The sequence below is a fragment of the Globicephala melas genome, chromosome 4 (genome assembly GCF_963455315.2).
Source record: "Globicephala melas chromosome 4, mGloMel1.2, whole genome shotgun sequence".
Taxonomy (NCBI): domain Eukaryota; kingdom Metazoa; phylum Chordata; class Mammalia; order Artiodactyla; family Delphinidae; genus Globicephala; species Globicephala melas.
Window position 1 is genome coordinate 107,282,165 of NC_083317.1, and position 26,996 is coordinate 107,309,160.

At 35.3% G+C, this 26,996-nt stretch overlaps 1 protein-coding gene across 1 annotated transcript in view; it reads right to left on the reverse strand.

Moving 5' to 3' along the window:
- The window catches only part of LEKR1 (leucine, glutamate and lysine rich 1), a 277,970-nt gene that overhangs the window by 101,496 nt on the left and 149,478 nt on the right, over positions 1 to 26,996 (reverse strand). The gene's annotated exons all lie outside the window — the stretch shown is intronic.

The window sequence follows — 26,996 nt, forward strand, 5'->3', positions numbered from 1 at the left end:
ATCACAGCAAGATCCTTTTTGACCCACCTCCTAGAGAAATGGAAATAAAAACAAAAATAAACAAATGGGACCTAATGAAACTTCACAGCTTTTGCACAGCAAAGGAAACCATAAACAAGACAAAAAGACAACCCTCAGAATGGGAGAAAATATTTGCAAATGAAGCAACGCACAAAGGATTAATCTCCAAAATTTACAAGCAGCTCATGCAGCTCAATAACAAAAAAACAAAAAACCTAATCCAAAAATAGGCAGAAGACCTAAATAGACATTTCTCCAAAGAAGATATACAGACTACTAACAAACACATGAAAGAATGCTCAACATCATTAATCATTAGAGAAATGCAAATCAAAACTACAATGAGATATCATCTCACACCAGTCAGAATGGCCATCATCAAAAAATCTAGAAACAATAAATGCTGGAGAGGGTGTGGAGAAAAGGGAAAACTCTTTCACTGCTGGTGGGAATGTGAATTGGTACAGCCACTGTGGAGAACAGTATGGAGGTTCCTTAAAAAACTGCAAATAGAACTACCATATGACCCAGCAATCCCACTACTGGGCATATACCCTGAGAAAACCATAATTCAAAAAGAGTCATGTACCAAAATGTTCATTGCAGCTCTATTTATAATAGCCAGGAGATGGAAACAACCTATGTGTCCATCATCGGATGAATGGATAAAGAAGATGTGGCACATATATACAATGGAATATTACTCAGCCATAAAACGAAACGAAATTGAGCTATTTGTAATGAGGTGGATGGACCTAGAGTCTGTCATACAGAGTGAAGTAAGTGAGAAAGAGAAACAAATACCGCATGCTAACACATATATATGGAATTTAAGAAAAAAAATGTCATGAAGAACCTAGGGCTAAGACACGGAATAAAGACACAGACCTACTAGAGAATGGACTTGAGGATATGGGGAGGGGGAAGGGTAAGTTGTGACAAAGCGAGAGAGAGGCATGGACATATATACACTAACAAACGTAAGGTAGATAGCTAGTGGGAAGCAGCCACATAGCACAGGGAGATCAGCTCGGTGCTTTGTGACCACCTAGAGAGGTGGGATAGGGAGGGTGGGAGGGAGGGAGACGCAAGAGATATGGGAACATATGTATATGTATCACTGATTCACTTTGTTATAAAGGAGAAACGAACACACCATTGTAAAGCAGTTATACTCCAATAAAGATGTAAAAAAAAAACAAAAGAAAACAGATACACATTTTATTTTTACTAGAAGGCTCTAAGAATCAGAGTAATTAACTAACTTTTCAAAGGTCACAGAGCTAGTTAGAAGTGATCCCGAAAAAGAAAAAAAAGAAGTGATCCCGTGATTCAAACTGAGTTTGGCTTCATCACCAAGTCTTTATCTTTCTCACTCTCTTACACTGACTGTCAAAAATATAAAAGCTACAAGGAGATATGATATTTGTCCATGAAAATGTGGTTAGTGTGGCCATATATTTGTTTAGTGTATCCTAGAATATTTAAAGAGGTATACTTAAGACAAATGAAAAGTATTATTTATTACTACATAAAATATGTAATGAATTAGTCTAATGTCTAATTCCAAGAGGTGGTTTAGATAGTTTAAAAATTAATACAATTAATGAAAGATATTAAGACAAATATGGTATCCTTGTGACTGACTTAATAACACTGACATCAGAGAGAACAATTATACCTTTCTGCTAAATGTCCCTTGCTGCTTTTGTCAGGATATAATCCTAAACTAGATGAAGCATGGATCTGAGCCCACATGATAAATTCTATGTTATTACTTCTAAACGCAGCTATTGTTAAGAGGAAGAACTGATTATCTTAAAAATAAACTCCAAAGAATTGGTTCCTGATATGTGAATTTTATGCTATTAATTCTCAATTACCTAATAATTGATAGAACAGTAGACAGTAAAAATGGTAGCTAATTCAAAACCCATTTTTACAGCATTGTGAAGTATTCTTAGGATCACATTTGAATATACTTGTGCATCAAAGTTCCAGAATTTACTAGATTTAAAGGAAAATAAACTACACAATCATGACCCAACTCAAGAAAGGAAAAGCTATTATACTTTCCAGTATTATTCTCTCTACATACCCACCTAAATCTCCCTTTCTCCCTATTTCAAGATAAACATAGATCCTTAGTCTTTAAATCACAGTACTCAATGAGTAGGGAAGCCAGTTCCTTCAGATTATTCACTATGTATTTACAGCATCTCTAAGTAAAAACCGGGAAAGCAAATAAATGTTTTACTTTAAAACACAGAAACCTCTGGAGGTTGTCGTGTGGAAATATAAGTAATGTCAACAAATAAATCATTTTACTTAAGGAGAGAAGATACCACGTAGAATCAAGAAAAATAGATGTATTATGAATAATCCATAATGTAAACAGCCCACCAGTGTATAGTTAGAAGCTGGTTAATATATTTTCATTGTTTTCTTTTTACCTTTGAATATATTTTCTGTAATAAAGAAGTGCTAAGAATTATTTTTAAAATACATAGGACATATCTTTACTGTTCTGAATGAAGTATAAGTGTGTTATTGGTTTATTATTGGTTCTGATAGACCAGTGGGGTCCTTTTTTTTCTGGAAGCAGAGTGCCCAGTTCCTGTCCTTAATAAATAAAGGCACATAGTTCAGCTAAGCAGCAGAGAGATTAAGCCACCTGCATAAGACAGCTCCTTCAGTTCCTGATGCAAGGAGTTCTTAAATAAGTGTATTGTTCTGTGTAGTCCTTCTCTATAGTTAAATAAATTCAACTTCAATTTTCTGTCATTCAGCATGACATTGGATTATGAGGCAAAAGGCCCTGAATGCCTACAAAAAGAAAGGAAGCATTGGCTTTAAACACCGTGCAGATGTAAGGCGGAACCCATGGAAACAATCCAAAATTTACAACAGCAAATTCTACTATAATGTGACTGCGTTCCTTGCAGATATTAAATAAGAAGCAAGTGATTTGAAATGAAGACAAAAAGGAGCTCTTAGCCTCTCTTCATATGAAGCCAGCTGCTTGCTGGATAGCATTACATAGGCATCAGATTTGGGGTAATTAGTCATTTAAGAGAATCCTGCTTTTCCAGAAGGTTTCTAGGATCTACAAATACAAAAGGTATTCATAGTTAGCTATTTTATAGCAGGATATAAAACTTTACAGTCACTTGGAGGGTATATTAAGTTAGTATACTGTTTCAGAAAACAATAAACAAAATCTTTATAGTGGAAATATATTTCAAGCTTAAAACTTTCTGGATAAAGAAAACACCAAAAAATTAAAAAAAAAATCTGATTCAAAGTGCAATATGAAAGAAAATGATTCCAGGTTCAAGCAGCAGATTGGAGGAACAAGCAGGCAGGAGAATTGGCACCCAGAAATCCAGATCCAGGAGAATTGTTTTAATGAAAAGGTGAAGGCTATATATATATTTAAAATGGTACAGATAATTGATGAAAAGGAAAAACAAAAACTCCCTGCTCTTTTAATACACTCCTAAGACAGGGTAACATAGAGGTGGAGTGCAGGAACTCTAAAGCCAGACTGCCTAACTTCAAATCCTGGCTCTGCTTCCTCCTAACTAAGTGACTTTAGGTATTTTAGTTTCTTAATCTATAAAATGGTTATTACAGCATAGGATTGTTCTGGGAATTAAATTACTTAATACATGTAAGGAGGAGAACAGTGCCAGGCACACATAACTACTGGTTATCATCATTGGGGGTGGTAATAAGGCCACCCCCCCTCCCCCCACTTCTGTTCTGAGTCTCATCACTTTTTGCCTGAGGACCTCATTCTTGCGGTTGGGCCTGGTGTCATCAGTGGTTATCTTTGTATGGGGAAGAGTAAAAATGAAGGTTTTTACATATTAAAAAAAAAAAACTACAGAGTAACTATGACAAAATGTTAAAACTTGTAAAGTACAGGTGATGGATCCACACACATTTGTTATATTATTCTCCGTATTTTTCAGTGTCTGACTATTTTATAGATGTATTGTTTAGGGAGGGGTCTTGCTTGTACAGATCAAGAATAGTATGTTCTGTACTAAGGAGTCTAATCAACTCAGTTCTGTGTGTCCAGGGTACAAAAGAACACAAGGGGAATAGAACTTGATGGGGGTGGGGGATGAGGTTGAAACTGTAAAAACAAGCTATCTGATTTTGTGAATAAGGAGCAGAGAAATTCAGTCGCAGTTGAAGGGGGATATGGTAATGAGGAAGGTTCTTTATTCCGTTTTTGTTTTAAGATATCAGGACATATTTATTTGCATTTAATTAGAGAGTGCCCACACTTGTGAATTTAATGTATGCCTTCTAACCTGTACCTATGTGTGAAAAAACTGTACTTTTTGCAGGTGTTTTAAAAAACTACACAAATGATGTTAAGCTATAAATCTCATTTTAATTCTTACTTTTTTCACTACATTGTTTTTGAGATCTATCCATATAGCTATATGTAGATATGACTTATTCCTTTCTGACTGATATGTAATATTTAATTGTGTGCACATACCACATTTTACTGATCTAGTCCAATAGTGATGAAACCTAGGCTGCTTACAACTTAGTATCACAACAAATAATCCTGCAATAAAAGCTTTTTACCAGAGGTGGGATCAAGATGGCAGAGTAGAAGGACCCTGAGCAGTGGGGCAGGAGCAGAACCAGTTCCACAGTGGAGACTACCATCGCCACCATGGTCATGAGAACACGCACTTGGGAAGGAGTGGAACCAGCTCAGTAGTGACTCAACCCCTCCAGCCCTGACCCAGCTTCTAACCAAGGCGTGCATACCAGGGAAAAAGTGGAACCAGCTCAGAAGTGCAGCCCGAATCCTTCAGGCCACAGCCACACCCCCAACTAAGCTGGAGACTGCCATCACATGAGGGAGAAGCTGAACTCCCTTGGGGCTCTTGCTCCAGTCCATTGGGCCCTGGCCCAACCCCTGATAGGGTGCTGACTTCCATGGAGCCTAGGAAGAGCCCTGGCTCACATCTGGTTCTAGTTCCAGCCCCTCCGAATCCAGCCCTAACTTGCACCACAGTGGCAGCTGTCAGTGCCCCCTGCGGGAAGATCTGGCCTGTGCTCACTTCAGATCCAGCTCTCCTAGCAAAGCCACTGGACACATGCATACTATATAGGGACACTTCCACATAGCAACATGCCTTCAAGACAAGGATAGGTAAATGGTTCACTTAATTTCATAGAAAACAACAGAGAAAATTAAACAGAATGAGAAGACAGAGGAATATGTTTCAAATGAAAGAACAAGATAAATCCCCTGAAAAACTCTAAAGAAACAGAGATAAATAATTATCTGGTAAAGAGTTCAAAGCAATAGTAATAAGAATGCTAACTGAACTTCAGAAAAAAAAATAGATGAACACAATGAGAACTTCAACAAAGAAGTAGAAAATATAAAAAAGAACCAGTCAGAGCTGAAGAATACAGTAACTAAAGTGAAAAATATACTAGAAGGAATTAACAGCAAAATTATGTGATACAGAATGCATAAGTGGTCTGAAAGATAGAACAGTGGAAATTGCCCAATCAGAACAGCAGAAAGAAAAACAAATTTAAAGAAATGAGAATAGTTTAAGGGACCTCTAGGACAACATCAAGTGTACTAACATTTGCATTACAGGGGTCACAGAAGGAAAAGAGAGAGAAAAAGAGGTAGAAAATGTAGTTGATGAAATTATGGTTGAAAACTTCTCTAACCTGAAGAAGTAAACAGATATCCAAGTATAAAAAGCACAGAGAACCCCATACAATATGAACCCAAAGAGACCCACACTAAGATATATCATAATTAAAATGACAAAAGTTAAAGAGAAAATTTTAAAGGCAGCAAGAGAAAAACAAAGAGTCACATACAAAGGAACACCCATAAGTTTACCAGCTGATTTTTCAGCAGAAACGTTGCAGTCCAGAAAGGAGTGGCATGATATATTTAAAGTGCTGAAAATAAAAAACCTAAAACCTAGGATACACTACCCAGAAAGTGTATCATTCAGAATTAGAGAGATAAAGAGCTTCCCAGACAAGGAAAACTAAGAGTTCATCAATACTAAACTGACCTTACAAGAAATGTTAAAGGGTCTTCTTTAGGTAAAAAAGAAAAGGCTACAACCAGAAATAAGGAAACCTAGGAAGGGAAAAATCCCACTGGTAAAGGCAAATAGATAGTAAAGGCAGTGGACCAACAACTTAAATAAGCTAGTATGAATGATAAAAGATAAAAATTGCAAAATCAACTAAAACTGCAATAAATAGCTAAGGGATAGGCATGAAAATGTAAAATATGACATCAAAAACACAAACTGGGGAGGGGGAGGGAGTTAAAATTGTAGATCTTTTAGAATGTGTTTGAACTTAAATGACTATCAGCTTAAAACAAGTAGATATAGTTATAGGCCAATATATATAAACTCCACGGTAACCACAAATCAAAAAACCTACAATAGATACACAAAAATTAGAGAGAAAGAAATGCAAACATAACACTAAAGAAAATCATCAAACCACAAAGGGAAGAGACTAAAAGAAGAACAGAGAAGAACTACAAAAATGTCTGGAAAACAAGTAACAAAATGGCAATAAGTAATCACTTTAAATGTCAATGGACTAAATGCCCCAATCAAAACACATAGGGTGGCTAACTGGATTAAACACAAGACCCATATATGCTGCCTACAAGAGACTCACTTCAGAGATTAAAAACACACACAGACTGAAAGGGAGGGGATGAAAAAAGATATTTCATGCAAATGGAAACCATAAGAAAGTGGGGGTAGGAATACTCATAACAGACAAAGTAGACTTTAAAACAAAGTCTACAGGGACTTCTCTGGTTGTCCAGTGGTCAAGACTCCATGCTTCCACTGCAGGGGGCATGGGTTCAATCCTGGGTTGGGGAACTAAGATCTCACATGCCACACAGTATGGCCAAAAAACAAAACAAAACACAAAAACAAACCCAAAGTCTACAATAAAAGACAAAAAGGGGCATTATATAATGATATAGATCAGCACAAGGGGAGAATATAACATTTGTAAACATATATGCACCTAATATAGAAGTACCTAAATATATAAAGAAAATACTAACAGGTATAAAGGGAAAAATTGATGGTACAACAATAATACTAGGGGACTTTAACACCCCACTTATATCAATGGACAGATCATCCAGACAGAAAATCAATAAGGAAACACTGGCCTTAAATGACACAGAAGACCAGCTGGACTTAACAGATATCTATAGGACATTTCATCCCGAAACAGCAGAATACACATTCTTCTCAAGTGCACATGGAATGTTCTCCAGGATAGATCACACGCTATGACACAAAACAAGTCTCAATAAATTAAGGAAGATACAAATTATATCAAGCATCTTTTCTGACCACAACAGTATGAAATTAGAAATAAGTAACAGGAAGAAAAATGGAAAAAACACAAACATTGGAGACTAAACAACATGCTACTAAAAAACCAAGGATTCAACAAAGGAATCAAAGAGGAAATCAGAAAATACCTAAGACAAATGAAAATTAAAAACACAACTTTCCAAAATCTAGGGGATGCAGCAAAAGCAGTTCCAAGAGGAAAGTTTAGAGTGATACAGGCCCACCTGAAGAAATAAGACAAATCTCAAATAAACAACACAACCTACCATTTAAAGGAATTAGAAAAAGAACAAACAAAACCCAAAGTCAGCAGAAAAAAAGGAAATAAATAAAGCTGAGTGGAAATAAATAAAACAGAAAAAAAATAGAAAAGATTGATGAACACAAGAGCTATTTTTTGAAAGACAAACAAAATTGCTAAGCCTTTAGCCAGTCTCATTAAAAAAAAAAAAAAGAGGACTCAAAATTAGAAATGAAAGAGAAGTTACAACTGATATCACAGAAATACAAACAAGAGAAACAGAATGCTACGAACAGTTATATGCCAACAAATTGGGACAACCTAGAAGAAATGAATAAATTCCCAGAAGCATATAAGACTGAATCAGGAAGAAATAGATAATCTGAACAGACCTATTACTAGTATTGAAATTGAATAAGTAATCAAACTTCCAGCAAACAAAAGTCCATAATCAGACAGGTTCACAAGGCAATTCTACCAAACATGTAAAGAAGAGTTAATAGCTGTCCTTCTCAAACTATTCCAAAAGATTGAGGAGGAGGGAAAACTCCCAAACTCATTTTATAAGGCCACTATTACCCTGATACCAAAACCAAACAAAAATACTACAAAAAAAGAAAATTACACACCAATATCTCTGATGAATATAGATGCAAATATCCTCAACAAAGTATTAGCAAAGTGAATTCAACAATACATAAAAAGGATCACACATCATGATCATGGGATTTAACCCAGGGATGCAAGGATGGTCCAATACCTGTAAATTAATCTATGTGAAATTGTGATATACATCAACAACATAAAGGACGAAAATGACATGATCATCTCAACAAATTCAGAAAGAGCATTTGACAAAATTCAACATTAATTCATAATAAAAATTCTCATCAAAGTTGTTATAGAGAGAACATACCTTAACATAATAAGGGCCATTTATGAAAAACCCAAGCTAACATTATAGTTAATGGTGAAAAGCTGAAAACTTTTGTTCTAAGATCAGGAACAAGACTAGGATGCTCATTCTTGCCATTTATATTTAACATGGTATGGGAAGTCCTAGCCACAGCAATCAGATGATAAAAAATAAATAAATAAAAGGAATACAAATTGGAAAGGAAGAAGTAAAATTGTCACTATTTGCAGATGACATGATATTATATACAGAAAATACTAAAGTATCCATCAAAAAAGCTATTAGAACTAATAAATGATTCAGTAAAATTGCAGGATATAAGATAAATATACAGTAATCTGTTGCTTTTCTATACACTAATAATGAACTATCAGGAAGAAAAATTAAGAAAACAATCCATTTGCAATTGCATCAAAAAGAATAAAATACCTAGGAATAAATTTAACCAAGGAGGTGAAAGACCAATACTCTGCAAACTATAAGACATTGTTGAAGGACACTGAAGATGATACAAATAATGGGAAGATATCCTGTGTTCATGGATTGGAAGAATTAATATTGTTAAAATGTCCATACTACTCAAAGAAATCTACAGATTTAGTGTAATCCCTGTCAAAATACTCATGACATTTTCCACAGAACTGGAACAAATAATCCTAAAATTTGTATGGAATCACAAAAGACCCTGAATAGCCAAAGCAATGTTCAGAAAAAAGAACGAAGGTGGAGGTACCATGATCCTTGACTTTGGAGTATGCTGCAAAGCTACAGTATTCAAAGCAGTATGGTACTGGCACAAAAACAGACACACAGATCAATGGAACCAAATAGAGAGCTCAGAAATAAACCCATGCACATATGGTCAATGAATCTATGACCAAGGAGAAAAGAATATACAATGGGGAAAAGACAGTCTCTTCAACAAGTAGTATTGGGAAAACTAGAAAGCTACAGGAAAAAGAATGAAATTAGAACATTTTCTCATACCACATACAAAAATAAACTCAAAATGAATTAAAGATATAAATGTAAGATCAGAAACCATAAAACTCCTAGAAGAAAACAGGCAGTACACTCTTTGACATAGGTCTTAGAGTTTTGTTTTTTTGTTTTTTTTTGGATCCGTCTCCTTGGGCAAGGGAAACAAAAGCAAAAATAAACAAATGGGACATAATAAAACTTAAAACATTTTGCACAGCAAAGGAAACCATCAACCAAATGAAAAGGCAACCTACCTACTGAATGCGAGAAGATATTTGCAAATGATATGTCTGATAAGGGGTTAATATCCAAAACATACAAAGAACTAATATAACTCAATAGTAAAACAGACAACATGATTTAAAAATGGGCAGAAAACCTGAATAGGCATTTTTCTAAAGAAGACATACAGATGGCTCACAGACACATGAAAAGATGCTCAGCATCACTAATTATCAGGGAAATGCAAATCAAACAAATGAGATATCACCTCACAACTGTCAGTACGGCTATTGTCAAAATGACAAAAAATGTTAAGTGTTGATGAGGATGTGTTGAAAAGGGAACCCTCGTGCACTGTTGGTGTGACTGTAAACTGGTACAGCAACTATGGAAAACAGTACGGAAGTTCCTTAAAAACAGAAAAATAGAACTGCCATATGATCCAGCAATTCCACTCCTGGGTATATATCCAAAGAAAACAAAATGTTGAAATTTGAAAAAAATATATGCACCCTAATGTTCATAGCAGCATTATTTACGATAGTCAAGATATGGAAGCAACCTAAGTGCCTGTCAATAGATGAATGTATAAAGAAGAAGTAGTATATATATATCTATATATATATATATATAGATATATATATATATATACAATGAAATATTAGCCATAGAAAAGAATGAAATTTTGCCATTTGTGGCAGCATGGATTGAGCTGGAGGGTATTATGCTTAGTGAAATAAGTCAGACAGAGAAAGACAAATACTGTATGTTATCACTTATGTGTGGAATCTAAAAAATAAAAAAAATGAACAAATAATAAAACAGAAACAGACTCACAGATACAAAGAACAAACTATTGGTTACCAGTTGGAAGAGGTGTGAAGGGAGGGGCAAAATGCGGGAAGATCAAACTACTACATACAAAATAAATTAGATACAAGGATGGGAATAAGACACAGCACAGGGAATATAGTCAATATTTTATAATAACTTTAAATGGAGTATATTCTATAAAAGTATGGAATCACTCTGTTGTACACTTGAAACTAATATAATATTGCTAAGTCAGCTATACTTCAATTAAAAATAAATAAATAAATAATTTTTAAAAAGCTTTTAACCCATCTTCTTGTGCACTTATAACAGAGTTTTTCTGTAGTATAATCCCTGGAGCGAACTCATGAGGTCACAGGGATACACATACTTAAATAATGCCAAATGGTTCCCAGGATGGAGGCACCAGCTTACACCATCAGCTCACTGAATGACGGTTCTTGCTTTCCTGATATTTACTAGAAGAGGTATTAAAAAAAATCTTTTTTTTAGGGTGCAAAGGTAGTGCCTCATTGTTGGTTTAACTTGCAGTTCTCTGCTTACTACTGAAGCTGATCATGTCATTTTATACTTCTTAGTCATTCATATTTCCCTTTTCATGATTTGCCTTTTCCCCAGTCTCTTTTCTATCCATTTCAATAGTTTTCTTCATCCTCTGCAGAAATAGCACTTTTCAAGGTTATGAATAACTCTATGTTGGCAATTCCAAAATTTAATTCTCTGTTATTATCTAATTCAAACTTTCAGCAGCGTTTGACACAACTGTTTACTTTTTTTTGCTTTATTTTTTAACATCTTTATTGGAGTATAATTGCTTTACAATGGCGTGTTAGTTTCTGCTGTATAACAAAGTGAATCAGCTATAGATATACATACATCCTCATATCTCCTCCTGCTTGCGTCTCCTTCCCACCCCTCTAGGTAGACAAAAAGCACTGAGCTGATCTCCCTGTGCTATGTGGCTGCTTCCCACTAGCTATCTATTTTACATTTGGTAGTGTATATATAAGTCCATGCCACTCTCTCACTTCGTCCCAGCTTACCCTTCCCCTGCCCCCCATGTCCTCAAGTCCATTCTCTATGTCTGCGTCTTTATTCCTGTCCTGGCCCAAGTTTCTTCAGAACCTTTTTTTTTTTTTTTTTAGATTCCATATATATGTGTTAGCATACTGTATTTGTTTTTCTCTTTCTGACTTATTTCACTCTGTATGACAGACGCTAGGTCCATCCACCTCACTACAAATAACTCAATTTTGTTTCTTTTTATGGTTGAGTAATATTCCATTGTATATATGTGCCACATCTTCTTTATCCATTCATCTGTCGATTAGGTTGCTTCCATGTCCTAGCTATTGTAAACAGAGCTGCAATGAACATTTTGGTACATGACTCTTTTTGAATTATGGTTTTCTCAGGGTATATGCCCAGTAGTGGGATTGCTGGGTCATATGGTAGTTCTATTTGCAGTTTTTTAAGGAACCTCCATACTGTTCTCCACAGTGGCTGTACCAATTCACATTCCCACCAGCAGTGAAAGAGTTTTCCCTTTTCTCCACACCCTCTCCAGCATTTATTGTTTCTAGATTTTTTGATGATGGCCATTCTGACTGGTGTGAGGTGATACCTCACTGTAGTTTTGATTTGCATTTCTCTAATGAATAGTGATGTTGAGCATTCTTTCATGTGTTTGTTGGCAATCTGTATATCTTCTTTGGAGAAATGTCTATTTAGCTCTCCTGCCCATTTTTGGATTGGGTTGTTTGTTTTTTTGTTATTGAGCTGCATGAGCTGCTTGTAAATTTTGGAGATTAATCCTTTGTCAGTTGCTTCGTTTGCAAATATTTTCTCCCATTCTGAGGGTCGACTTTTTGTCTTGTTTATGGTTTCCTTTGCTGTGCAAAAGCTGTGAAGTTTCATTAGGTCCCATTTGTTTACTTTTGTTTTTATTTCCATTTCTCTAGGAGGTGGGTCAAAAAGGATCTTGCTGTGATTTATGTCATGGAGTGTTTACTTTTTTGAAACACTCCTCTGGTTTCCTTTACACTATACTCTTTTGTTTCCTCCACCCTTGTTCACTTTTGCATTCTCAGTCTCTATTGATGATTCTTATTCTTAGGTACACTCTAAATATTAGAAATCACCAGAGGTTCAGTCCTTAGCCCTTTTCTCTACCTGCATTTCCTCCCTAGTTGATCTCATCTAGTCTCATAGTTTTGAATAGCATTTATATTCACATCTTCCATCATCATCATCATCAGCGTCATCATCATCATCACCATCACAGATAGTAACTATTGAGTATTTACTATGTGCCAGACACTACATTCTAAGTGCATTACATTCATTTAATCTTCCCAATGTAAATTAACTAGAATGTAAGTTCCATGACAGTGGGAACCTTATCTTTTATACTCATAGTGTCTGAGACAAGGAAGGTGCTCAACAAATTACTGTTGAAAGAATGAATGAAATTTTGGAAATACTAGAAATAAGAATTCCAGCAAATAAACTTTTAAAATTATGTACCTAAGATTAAAGTGGATGGAACTGAAAGAGTTGTGCAGTTTTCATTCGTAACACCTAATATGTATCTTGGCATTAAAAGGCAAGTTTCTTATAAATATGTTATTTTATTTCAATAGACGCTTATTGACTCCCTACTCTGTTTAGGTAGGATCCATGCTAGCTAGATTCAGCGTACAAATATCAATAAGATATATTTCCTTGTCCTTAGAGAAATTATAAGCAAGTGTCTCATTTTCCTTCATGAATGATAGACTATGTTTTAAATTACAAATCAATAACTCCTTTAAACTTAAACCTGTTTTACTTTTCTATAATTTTAAATGATTTTATTTAGTTATGTTGTTAGTTAATTACGTGGCTGAAGTTGTGGGATTTCTTATCAGACATAACTGATGTGAATGAACACAATCAGTATTTTGCATTTAGATGTCATCTATATGTATAAATTATTGTACCACAGTTTGATGAGCTTAGTGCTTCACAAAAGTAATATATCACTTAATTTTTTAAATGAGCATTAACAGAGAAAACCTTTACAGATTTAAGAATCTATACCAATAATAGAAGAAAGTTCTTTAATGAGTATTCAACTATATCAATTGCAAATTAACATATTTTAACTTAAGCAAACATTTCATAAAGCTCAGATGGTGAATACAGCCACTTGGAAAGTTCATTTCATTTTAGGGTTTATATTTCAGAGGTTTAATTCACATCTATTCTGAAACAAGTATACTTGAAGTATATTAACATTTTCTGCATAATGCCAGAAGGGACTGAAATAACATTTGGAGATTTTTATAAATCAGATGATAGAACAGGTGTGGCTATACAGCTAATAAATTATAATTTGGTCCAGATGTAGTTATATTAAAATCAGAAAATTATTTATCTGGGTCTGTGTGGGGAGGGGAGAGTGGATTAAATTAAGCTAAGGAGATAATCAGATATTTAAAATTTGGAAATAAATTTTCCTCTAATACCAAGGATCAAGAATTTGCTTCAGAATGCAAAAAAGATGCTTCTAAACTTCCACTGTATTTTTTATTCTGAAGACTAAAAACAGCCAAATATAATATAAAGATAATTGTCACTAATGGGGGCTTATAAAATATTACAAATCATGGATGGATAAGATAGAAGGAGTCTTAAATTCTAAAAATCATTTAACCACTCTTTCTCAACTGGCAATCTTCATGATTTAGAAACTTCTGAATACAATAGAACATTACTTTGTTTTCTGATAAATTTGTACAAATAAGTAAATTCACAAAATTATATATATCTCATTATTTTATGTATGTACAAATTTTATATATGCATTTATATATTATTTTATATATAAAATAATGAGATTTTTCAAGACTGAAATATATTAGTAGTAGATATGGATAGCCTAGAGTGAAGTAAGTAGGAAGGGACAGGGACTTATATTGAACAGAATATTAGCTGAAAACACGTATAGGATTAAAAAAGAAAAAGACAGGGTTAATAATAAAGTAAATCAATAAATGGAATATACAGAAGTTTAGATCTAAAAATATTTAAGAGATTTTCAATAAAGTCACATAATCATACAAACATCAACTTTCTTTAATCAATTAGTGTGTTTTACAATCAGAATGCTTACAGAGATTCCTGTGTGCAGCACTGATTCTATGCAAACTGGAAAGGAGATGGAGTGCATCTTCAGCCACACAGAGTACTGATTCTTTTTGCTGCTTCCTTTCTCCTTGTTGTGCTGGGATGGCAGCAAAATAGGCAAAGGGCAAGAATTTCTTACAAAGAATGTTTTCATGCTACAAAACTACTTTGTGCTAATTGCATTTAAAAATTCTACCATGGGAGGTTCCCTGGTGGCGCAGTGGTTGGGAGTCCGCCTGCTGATGCGGGGGACATGGGTTCATGCCCCGGTCTGATCCCACATGCCGCGGAGCGGCTAGGCTCGTGAGCCATGGCCGCTTAGCCTGCGCGTCCGGAGCCTGTGCTCCGCAACGGGAGAGGCCACACGGTGGCCTTTTGCGTACCGCAAAAGAAAAAAAAAAAAAATCTACCATGGGGACTTCCCTCGGAGTCCGGTGGTTAAGACTCTGTGCTCCCAATGCAGGGGGCACAGGTTCGATCCCCGGTTGGAGAACTAAGATCCTGCATGCCACACCGTGCATACCACATGGGCATGGCCAAAAATAAAATAAAAATAAAATAAAATGTCATTCTATTGTCTCCGGGTAGCTATTAAAAAAAATAAAATAAAAAGTCTACCACACAATTACATAATTTAAAGGTAGCAAGCATAAAACCAAAAATATTTTATAACTTTAAGAATGATCTGAAGGCAACACTAACATATATGTGAAAAGATTTAGCTATGGGGATGTTTATTGCAATATTTTAACAGAAAAGAGTATAAACAATTGTCCAAAAATAAGATATGATTAAAAATTATGATTCATCCAAATTCAGAATATTATGAATATTTTTGACATGGAAAGATTTCATAATGGAAGAAATGGAGGAGGTGGATATTATAAAACTCTATTATTCCACTCATAAAAATATATATTTTCAAAACAGAAAGTCTAGGAGGATACATATCAAATGTTTACAAAACTATGCGAATGTTGGAATTTCCTAATCAATAGTGAACATGGCTTATTTTGGTAATAGAGAACAAAAGAATCATATTAAGGTGGCCTAACACTGAACAACATAATATACATATACCTATCTTACAACCTATTTCATAACCTATCAAGCATTTGTGTAACCCACCGCCAGGTGTCTACTATTCTCTGGACCTCTTCTGCCTTCCCCTTATAGAAACTTGTTTTTACTACCAGTACTGGAAGTACCTGGTATAGTAGCTTTCTCTGAAGTATAAGTTAATATAACAATGTGTATGCTTTGATGCTCACAAGCAGTGGAGTTCAAGCAGTTAAGAGCCCAAGTTTTGGCAGCATAGCTCTGGACTCAGGTTCCAATTCTGCTGATTAGTGGCTGTTGCCTTGGGCAAATGACTTAACTCCTTTAAGCCCCAGTAATCTCATTTGTAAATTGGAGATAATAAAAGGGCTTAGCGCAGGAGGATTATAATAAGGGGGTACACAGTGGCTTCACTGTGTTTGACATGTGGTTAATGCCTTGTGAATGTTAGCTATTATTTAGACTGTGGTAGGAAAGCTACTTTACTTCATAGGAATGACTTTTTTTTTTTAATGATGTAAGGAGAGTATTAGTGATTAGCTAGTAGGAAAGAGATGCTGGTAAGAAGTGAGACATTGAACAAGGGGTGGGGAAGGGGGATGGGTCATTTATTTCTCATTCAGTTAGTGTTGCTATTACTCATGGTCCATAAATGTGGATGATTTTTAAATGTCTATGAACAGCAGGTGTGCTGTGTGCCTGGGTGAGTCCATGTGTGAAAGAGTGGCTGTGAGTGTTGTCAGGAGTGTGTTCATATGGGTGTTAGGGATAGGGCAGAGGATCACTCCCTCCTCTCACTGGTCGGCTGAAGCTTTCCTGAGAATGCAGCATGCTTAGTGTAGAAGCTATGTGTACTACAGAAGATCTGCTCCTAATCAAGCCTAGACTTCATGATATAGGTGTCTAATTAATAATGCTGAATGACCAAATCAATTGACTAGTGACTGAATGGGCAGAAGATGATTTAGAAAGAGGACTGCATTACATTACACCACAAGTACAGAATTGAAGAAAGAATAAATGGGGCAAGGAGTGGCCAAGATGGTGCAGTAGGAAGACCCCGAGGTCACCTCCTACCTATGGGCACACCAAAATTACAACTGTTTACAGAGTAATTATCTATAAGAATGACCTGAAGACTAACAGAAAAGATTTCCCACAACTAAAGATATAAAGAAGGAACTACAATGAGACAAATAGGAGGGTCAGAGAAACAATATAGTCAAGACCCACACTCTCTGGTAGGTGATCTATAAATGGGGGGATAATAATAATTGTATTGGATATATGGATAAAGATATATGGATAAAGAAGGATAAAGAAGGTGTGGTATATATATACAATAGAATATTCCTCAGCCCTAAAATATATGAAATCTTGCCATTTGCAACAAGGATGGTCTTAGGGGGTATTATGCTAAGTAAAATAAGTCAGACAAAGATAAATATGCATGATTTCACTGATACGTGGAATGTAAAAAACAAAACAAACAAAATGAAAACAGACTCATAGAGAACAAATGGGTAGTTGCCAGAGGGAAGGGGTAGGGGGCGGTGAAATAGGTGAAGGGGATTAAGAGGTATAGATCTCCAGTTACATAATAAATAAGTCACATGGATATAATATACAGCATTAGGAAGATGGTCCAAAATATTGTAATAACTTTATATGGGGACAGATGGTTACTAGACATTGTGGTGATCATTTCATAATGTCTGCAATTGTCAAATCATTATGTCATTCACCTGAAACTAACACAATATTGTTAAGTCAGCTATATTTCAATAATGAAGAAAGAATGAATGGTCCGAATCTTTCTGAGAGAGGGAGACTTAGGAATTGAGGCAAAGGACAGAGTCCACAGGATTAAAAAAAAAGATGTATAAAATTTAACCCAAGGACCTGGGGAGGATGGTGCAGTTAAGGAGAAGTCAGAGAAAGTGGTAAGGCTAAGACCTAGCCTTAAAAGAGAAAAACCATGCTGGAGGGGCAGAATGAGGAGAGGAAGAAGGTTGCAATGGCACAGGTGAAACATGACTAGATAATAAACCAGAATTACCACTATCTCAAAGGTGAGAAAGAAGTCTCAGAGAAGAGGTAACCACCCTAAGGAGTGGATGCTTAAGATCACTGTAGAACATTCTAAGATTCAAACATTTGTAAAATGGAGAAAATACGTAAAACAGAGATAATCTTTATAGGAAAGCTCAAAGTTGGAAGCAAATGAAAAATAAAGGAAACAAAGATAATCTTATAAGACACCAGTGATCAAAGACGAAGTGGCTTCTACAGGAGACCCTTGTTACTCTCCATATTCCAGTCGTGACCTGGTTTTACATAAGAACTCTCTGAGTTCTAGTTAAGAGCATTTGGTTTGCAACTGGTCTAGAGTCCCTAGGATAACCAAGCAGCCCACAGTATCCCAATGTCAAGCTAGCCTCTTTTAAGAGCTGTTGGAATATCCTATGATAAACCATAATGGAAAAGAATTTGAAAAAGAATATAAATATAAGCTCCTTCCCTACCTCTACTCCTACTTCTTTCTCTTTGAGAAAACCTGTTTTTGAAATAAAGAATTTTTTTCCGTTAAAAAAAAAAAAGCTGTTGGATATAGTAAAACTAAGGATCACTGCAAACCTCCTTGGTTTTCTGTTTGTAAAATCAGCACTTCTTTTTTTGGAAGCCAAGGTTACATTATTCCTTCTGGAGGAGTTCAAGGCTTCAAAAGGAATCATAGGGCTGGTCAATTCACCACAGTGAACTCCCTGTGAAAATCATGCCTGGCAGGTAAGGTCAGAGTGGAACTCTGTTCAGAGACTCTTCCATCTGCCATGCAATAGATGACTCCTGAATTAATCACAGCCACTCCCTTCTTCAGCATCCTGTTCTAAGAGCAGGCAAACTGTTGTTACAACTAACCAATGCTGACTGTAAAATAAATTAGTGGAGGCAAAGGGACCTTTGGGTAAACAAATTAAAATTCATAGTTTTCCTTGGTCATTAAAGGAGCATTTAAGGAAATTCTACTATTTTTATCCTAAATATAATCATTTGGTTTGCTATCATACCAGAAAAACCACTTTAGAATGGTGGTTTAATATTTTCTATATGTGTAGTTATTTTGTGCTCCTACATTTTATCTGTTGATTCTCCTAACACTCCAAGGTAGTTAAGGAAAGCTATTATATTCCCATTTTATAGATGAAGTAACTGAGTCAAAGAAATTGATAACGTATCCAGAAGTCCTGTAAAAGGCATAAACTTGCCAGAAAGTGGAAGTGTTTGACTCCTGGACAGTATTTTTTTTTTAATGAACCATATCACTCATTTTGATTTCTTTCACTTTGAGGAGCTACTAATCAAGGAATGCAGTACTTACACATTCCACAACATGGATAAAACTCAAAAACATTATGGTAAGTCAAAGAAGCCAGACAAGAAAGATCATGTTATATGATACTATTTACATGAAATGTCCAGAACAGGCAAATCTATAGAGAAAGAAAGTAAATTAATTATTGGTGGGGAGGGGCAGGAGGGCAAAGGAAAGGACTATTAATGACTAGGATGTTTCTTTTGGGGATGATAGAAATGCTCTAAAATTAGATCATGGTGATGGTCATACAATTCTGTAAATATCCTAAAACCCACTGGGTTGTACTCTTAAAATGCACAAATTTTATGATATTTAAAATATTTCTCAATAAGGCTATTTTTAAAAAGTTCAAATAGGATGGTAAAACATTATGTGCAAAATAATTAATATTTATGTATTATTTATTATACTAAAGAGCTTCCTGAAAGAAAAAAAATCCATCCAAAAGTGTTTTCACTAGGAATAAATATGAAACTTGGTCAAATAAATTTTAGGAAGAACATTAATGCTAAAGTGATTTTTCTGAACTGTGTCTTCCAATATTTGTGACTGCTGACAAAAAGTAAAGGACACTCTTTTCTATCAGGTGGAAGGAAAATCATTTAAGTAGACAGGTTTGTGGGTCACAGTGACCTCTATGAGGAGTACTATCAATTGAGATAAATTATACATTTTGGAAGTTATATCAGTGTGAGCTAAACATAAAATTACAAAAGTTATGTAAATAAATCTTTAAAAGGGAACCAAGAATTTAGCCTCTAAAATTTCATTTTATAAGTTACTTTCCTATGAAAAAGATGAAAGTTTGACATTAATAGTTAGGCTGCTAATTAGTGTCTATGATATACTCTTAAACCACTATTAAATATATGGACTAGACTTATCATATTACTTAAGTTTTCAAGCATCTATGTCTCAAAAGACAAAAGGGAAATGTGGGCAAAACGAAGTTAAAATTTTTATGTAGAAAAGTAATGATCATAAAGACTATATTCTTGAATAAAAGTTGAAATTGTTCAGCGGTGATTTAAAAGAAAAAAGTATCAATGTAGAAATACAAATATTTATGTAATATTGGAAACAAGCAAAAGGCATCAGAGTTAGGATAAGAATTACAGCCTATGAGAGCCCGAAAGGGCCTCCGAGGTCTTAGTCGAACCCATTAGTTACTTAGATGTGGACACACACTCATCAGGGCTAAATGTCATGTCAGAGCCACCTGGCTAATATATAGAGGGTTATCATCTTCTGATTCTTGGCCTAGCATGATTTCAATTAAGACCACATTGGTGGGGAACGTGGGTGAGGGGTAGAGGCTGGAAGACACAACAGACAGTTTAAAATGGAGAAAGATAAATTTATTCTAAAAGTAGGAGGTATGGGATTATGAAATATTAGAACTTTAAACTTTATTTATAAGTAAACACAATAATGACATAGTATTCACAGGTTTAAAAATTCAGAACATATGGGGGCTTCCCTGGTGGCGCAGTGGTTGAGAGTCCGCCTGCCAATGCAGGGGACACGGGTTCGTGCCCCGGTCCAGGAGGATCCCACGTGCTGCAGAGCGGCTGGGCCCGTGAGCCATCGCCGCTGAGCCTGCGCGTCCGGAGCCTGTGCTCCGCAACGGGAGAGGCCACAACAGTGAGAGGCCCGCGTACCGCAAAACAAACAAACAAACAAAAATTCAGAACATAAAAATATGTTTCATGTTAGTTAAAAGTATGACGTGTTAACTCATTTATTAAGAGAACCTAAGAGAGAATAAGTAACAACTAACAGCATAAATAATAACAGGCCACAGTACAGAAGTTCAAGTGAGATGAATTAAGAGGTTGCAAGATACAGGGGAAATAGATAGTAAAGCATTTGAATACTCTGAAAGAAAAAACAGGGGACAGAAAATTAGCCTAGGAAAACAGAAGGGGAGATATTCAGCTAGGACTAGAAAAGAAGCCTTATTGTGATGCTTATCACTTAAAGCTGGTTCTGCAACTGTGGAGAAGCCAGTAACATGACTTGTAAGAAAGAATATAAAGAATGCAAATGCTTAGAATTGGACTTAAGATTATTAATTATAAAAAGCCATTTACAAAGCTCATATTGAAAAGTCAATTTAAATACTTTCTATTGTATGCTTTGAACAAATAATTATGTTTCTTCAAACAAGACACAGGGAGAGTCAAGAGATGAGTAGTTTATCAGTCTGCCCTTATTTTCATTTGCCAAAAGAAAATCTAAAATGCTATGCCCATAATGTTAACCCAGTGATTTATCTGGGGAGAAGATATTCACTGTGATGCATGGTTTTTCCTCTTCTCAAATAACTGACATGATTTTGAAAAGATATTAATAAGCTGGAAAAGCTATCGATGATAATTATTGAGATAACAGAAAATCTTAAGCACATTAATTGGCTAGTAATAGAAAAATTAGGCAGGCATTTAAAAGAAAGCCGACTAAAGCAAGATTGTTGAAGTTCATGAAAATTATAAAAGTAAATGTCATAACATCGTAGAGAAAGTAAAAGTAAAGTAATTTGAATGGCAACAAAATTTGAGCTAGAGAAATTTATAGCATATTCTTAATATAGAGGACAAAAAAAAAAAAAAAGGCTGTTAAGAATGTCTAAAATTAAGAGTGTTGGCACATATAACCAGTATGGAGCCAGGAGGTCAGACATCCAATGAAGACCTGTGAACAGGTGGAGAGCACCTGCACACCAGAAGTCAAAGTGAAGTCGAGGCCAGCTGGCTGGCATGTGGTTAACGCTGAATAAATATTTGCTGAAAAATGAAGTTATTCTCAGGATATGGTCAGCCCAGCACCAACATATGGGAACAGATGAGTTGTGGTAAGAGGCTGGTTCAATGGATAGTGGGCAGAGATAAAGGCAGATTATAACAAATAGAAAATAGGTACTGAGAGGAGGGGAGCAGAGGGGCTGGCCTGGACCACTGGAGGTGGGAACACCTGTGAAAGTCCCCAATAGACCCTAGAGGGGAGAAGAAAGTGTACCAAGTATGGGAATACAACACTGCCAAGACCTGAGATGGAAACTTTGCTGTCTTTCCTGCACTTGTAGTTCTATAGCTTTCCTAAACCACTGTAACCACTTTTGTAAAATGAATTGGAGAGAAACAATACATTGGTGCAATCAGTTTGCCAGAAGGTACTTGTAGATAAAGTAAGAGGCATATTAATAAACATTTTTCTAAATGGTCTGACATTTCTACTGAGAACTTAACATGGGAATTAGATTGTTGTGGGGTAAAACAACAACAACAAAAAAACCTGGTGCCCTTCATGGATAGGTTCATAGGAAGTGGTACTTGTCATCTTGAATTAAGAGAAACTTTAATGATCCTGTCCACTCTGACATACCAATTTTCAATGGTTTCAACCAAAAGAGAGGTGACAGATAGCCTTTTAAGATAGCTTCTTTCTCTGTTAACACAGTTTGGATATTGTTACCCATGGAGTGAATCTATTCAACACCAGCAGCAGAAACCCTAATTTAGTTTTGAAATTATGTGTCATTTTGCTCTGCAATTACACTGTCCTTTAGATGAATCTGTATTATATCTATAACTACCCAATCTCTACATGTAGAACTGAATAGATCAGCTGCACTTTATGCAGCTGATCTATTTATAACACCCATTTATGATAAAAACTCTCCAGAAAGTGGGCATAGAGGGAACCCATTTCAACATAATAAAAGCTATATATGACAAAACCACAGCAAACATCATTCTTGATAGTGAAAAACTGAAAGCATTTCCTCTGTGATCAGAACAAGACAAGGATGTGCACTTTTGCCACTATTATTCAACACAGGTTTAGCCATGGCAATCAGAGAAGAAAAAGAAATAAAAGGAATCCAAATCGGAAAGGAAGAAGTAAAATTATCACTGTCTGCAGATGACATGATACTATACATAGAAAACCCTAAAGATGCTACCAGAAAATGACTAGAGTTCATCAATGAATTTGCTAAAGTTGCAGGATATAAAATTAATACACAGAAATCTCTTGCACTCCTATACACTAACAATGAAAGATCAGAAAGAGAAATCAAGGAAACAATCTCCTTTACCATCTCATCAAAAAAAATAAAATACTGAGGAATAAAACTACCTATGGAGGCAAAAGACCTACACTCAGAAAACTATAAGATACTGATGAAAGAAATAAAAGATGACACAAACAGATGTAGAGATTACCATGTTCTTGGATTGGAAGAGTCAACATTGTGAAAATGACTATACTACTCAAAGCAATCTACAGATTCAATGCAATCCCTATCAAATTACCAAGGGCATTTTTCACAGAATTAGAGCAAAGAATTTTACAATTTGTATGGAAACACAAAAGACCACACATAGCCAAAGCAATCTTAAGAAAGAAAAATGGAGCTGGAGGAATCAGGCTCCCTGACTTCAGATTATACTACAAAGCTACAATAATCAAGATAGTATAGTACTGGCACAAAAACAGAAATATAGATCAATGGAACAGGATAGAAAGCTCAGAGATAAACCCACGCACCTATGGACACCTAATCTATGACAAAAGAGGCAAGAATATACAATGGAGAAAAACAGTCTCTTCAATAAGTGGTTCTGGGAAAACTGAACAGCTACATGTAAAAGAATGAAATTAGAACACACCCTAGGATTTAGGATTAAAGACCTAAATGTAAGGCTGGATACTATAAAACTCTTAGAGGAAAACATAGAAGACTCTCTGACATAATTTGCAGCAAGATCTTTTTCAACCTACCTCCTAGAGTAATGAAAATAAAAACAAAAATAAACAAATGGGAGTTAATTAAACTTAAAAGCTTTTGCACAGCAACGGAAACCATAAACAAGACAAAAAGACAACCCTCAGAATGGGAGAAAATATTTGCAGGTGAAACAACAAAGGATTAATCTTCAAAATATACAAACAGCTCATGGTGCTCAATATCAAAAAAACAAACAATCCAGTTAAAAAATGGCCAGAAGACCTAAACAGACATTTCACCAAGGAAGACATACAGATGGCAAAGAGGCACATGAAAAGATGCTCAACATCACTAATTATTAGAGAAATGAAAATCAAAACTACAATGAGGTATCAACTCACGCCAGTCATAATGGCCATCATCAAAAAATCTACAAACAATAAATACTAGAGAGGGTGTGGAGAAAAGGGAACCCTCCTACACTGTTGGTGGGAATGTAAACTGGTACAGCCACTATGGAGAATGCTATGGAGGTTCCTTAAAAAACTAAAAATAGAGCTACCATATGATCCAGCAATCCCACTACTGGGCATATACCCAGAGAAGAACATAATTCAAAAAGACACATGCACCCCAATGTTCACTGCAGCACTATTTACAATAGCCAGGTCATGGAAGCAACCTAAGTGTCCATTGACAGACGAATGGATAAAGAAGATGTGGTACATATATATAACGGAATATTACTCAGCCATAAAAAAGAACAAAATAATGCCATTTGCAGCAACATGGATGGACCTAGAGACTGTCATACTGAGTGAAGTAAGTCAGACACAGAAAGACAAATATCATATGATATCACTTATATGTGGAATCTAAAAAAAGGGTACAAATAAACTTATTTACAAAACAGAAATAGAGTTACAGATGTAGAAAACAAACTTATGGTTACTGGTGGGTAAGGAGGAGGAGGGATAAATTGGAAGATTGGGATTGACACATACACACTACTGTATATAAAATAGATAACTAATAAGGACCTAATGTATAGCACAGGGAACTCTACTCACTGATCTTTAATGGCCTATATGTGAAAAGAATCTAAAAATGAGGGGATATATGTGTATGTATAACAGATTCACTTTGCTGTACACCTGAAATTAACACAACATTGTAAATCAACTATCCCCCCAGAATATTTTTTAAAAACTCTAAATAATGTTCCAAGTGATGGTATATGATAATTTATTACCCATTTCATTAGAGTTGGGAATAAATTATTCCTAATCACTCACTATTAAAAATATAATCTTTGCATATAAATAACATTCTTCTGCAGTTTTCTAAACATAAATTCACAAAGAGATTACTTGATCACAAATATTTTTATGGGTTAGAGAAATATAATAACAATTTTTTATCACCAAAGGAAGGGAAGCTTTATCACTAAAGTCTTTGTACTAATTTAAAAGGAGGTAAATGTTTTATTTTTGTTTAGTTATTGGTAATTCAATGTTTCTTGCTTGTTTACCAAATTTCCTGTGTTAATTATCTGTTTCTGTTTTTCAACCATTCGCCTGCTTGGGGTCTTGGAGTTTTCTCACACAGTTGAATAAATTCTTTATATGGTATGGATAGTAACACTTTGCATACCATATATGATACAAATATTTTTTTGTCCATCTTCTATTTTTAGGTTTGGCAGTTTTTGAATTCAGAGATTATATATTTTTATAGGCAAAATCTGTTAATATTACTCTTTGCAATTTCTGAAGTGCTGCTTTATCCCTCTGCGATTAGGGTAAGTTCTGTATCTTTTTTTGGTGCTAGTTTTTCCTGTTATTTTTTTTTCTATTTAATTCGAGGTTTATTTGGGTGTATTTTGGGTTATTTTGTTTTAGTTACCCCTACACCACTTATTACATAATTTTGCTTTTCCCATTTGTTAATGATCCTTATATTAAAATAGATTCGACTTCTGTATTTGCTATTCTGTTCTAAAAATAACATTGCCATTTTTACAGCTTCTACACACTCCTATAATAACATATTCAAAATATGCTAGAGCTAGGCAGCCAAACGTGGTTCTTACTTTCCAGACTATTTAAAAAATATGTTTTTTCCAAGATCTGACATGACTGCAATTGACACCAAGCAGCAGAAGCAGTAGAGAATTCATTCCAAGATCAATCGGTGTTCAAGACCATAGGAGTAAGTAGGGGATCGTGCAGGGTGTCCAGTGCTTTAAGGACACAGCAGCTGTACCCTTCCAGATGGTTCTTGTGGCATGATTTTGGCTGTGTTTCTGGCAGTTCTAGCTTCACGGTTTTCTAACCATCTTCTAGGCCTGATTCTTCTACCTTCTCAAAGATTCTGAATATATAAATAATATCCCTTCAGTAAATTTCTTTGATGATTAGAGTTAGTTTCTGGTACTTGCAACTAAAAAACCTCACTAATGCTTAATCTATTCTATTCTATTCTATTTATTATATATATTTTTTACAAAGAGACGTTTTATTAGCATTGTTACAGCAACGTGTCCCAGGAGCGGATGGATCCTCAGCACACAGCCCACTGAGCTGCAAGCAATGAGTCAGAGGGAAACAATTATTGTACACAGTGCAGACAAAGGATCATCCCAAGCCTCAAAGAGAAGACGTAAAATCACTTTACAAAAAAGTAAATAAAAATAACACCCATTTTTCTCTTTTAAAAAGTGCCATCTCTCGAGTGGCAGAGGATGGAAAGCCCCAGGACCCGGCGACTCAGTAGCCCTGATGCTCGAGGGGCCGGGCCTGCTCTGTTTTCTAAAGCTTAACATAAGCGTCCCAGATCTTCATCTTTCATACTCCTTCTCTACAATTTTCGTTCCTACTAATTTCTTCAGTGCGTCAGCCTCACAGCTACCAGCCTTCATCAAAACGTTAAGACCAGAGACTCCCTTTGTAAAGCTTAAATCTGAGTAAAGAGTGAAGAGACAAAACATCGAATCTTAAAAAGCCAAAGGATAGTGGAGCCAGTGC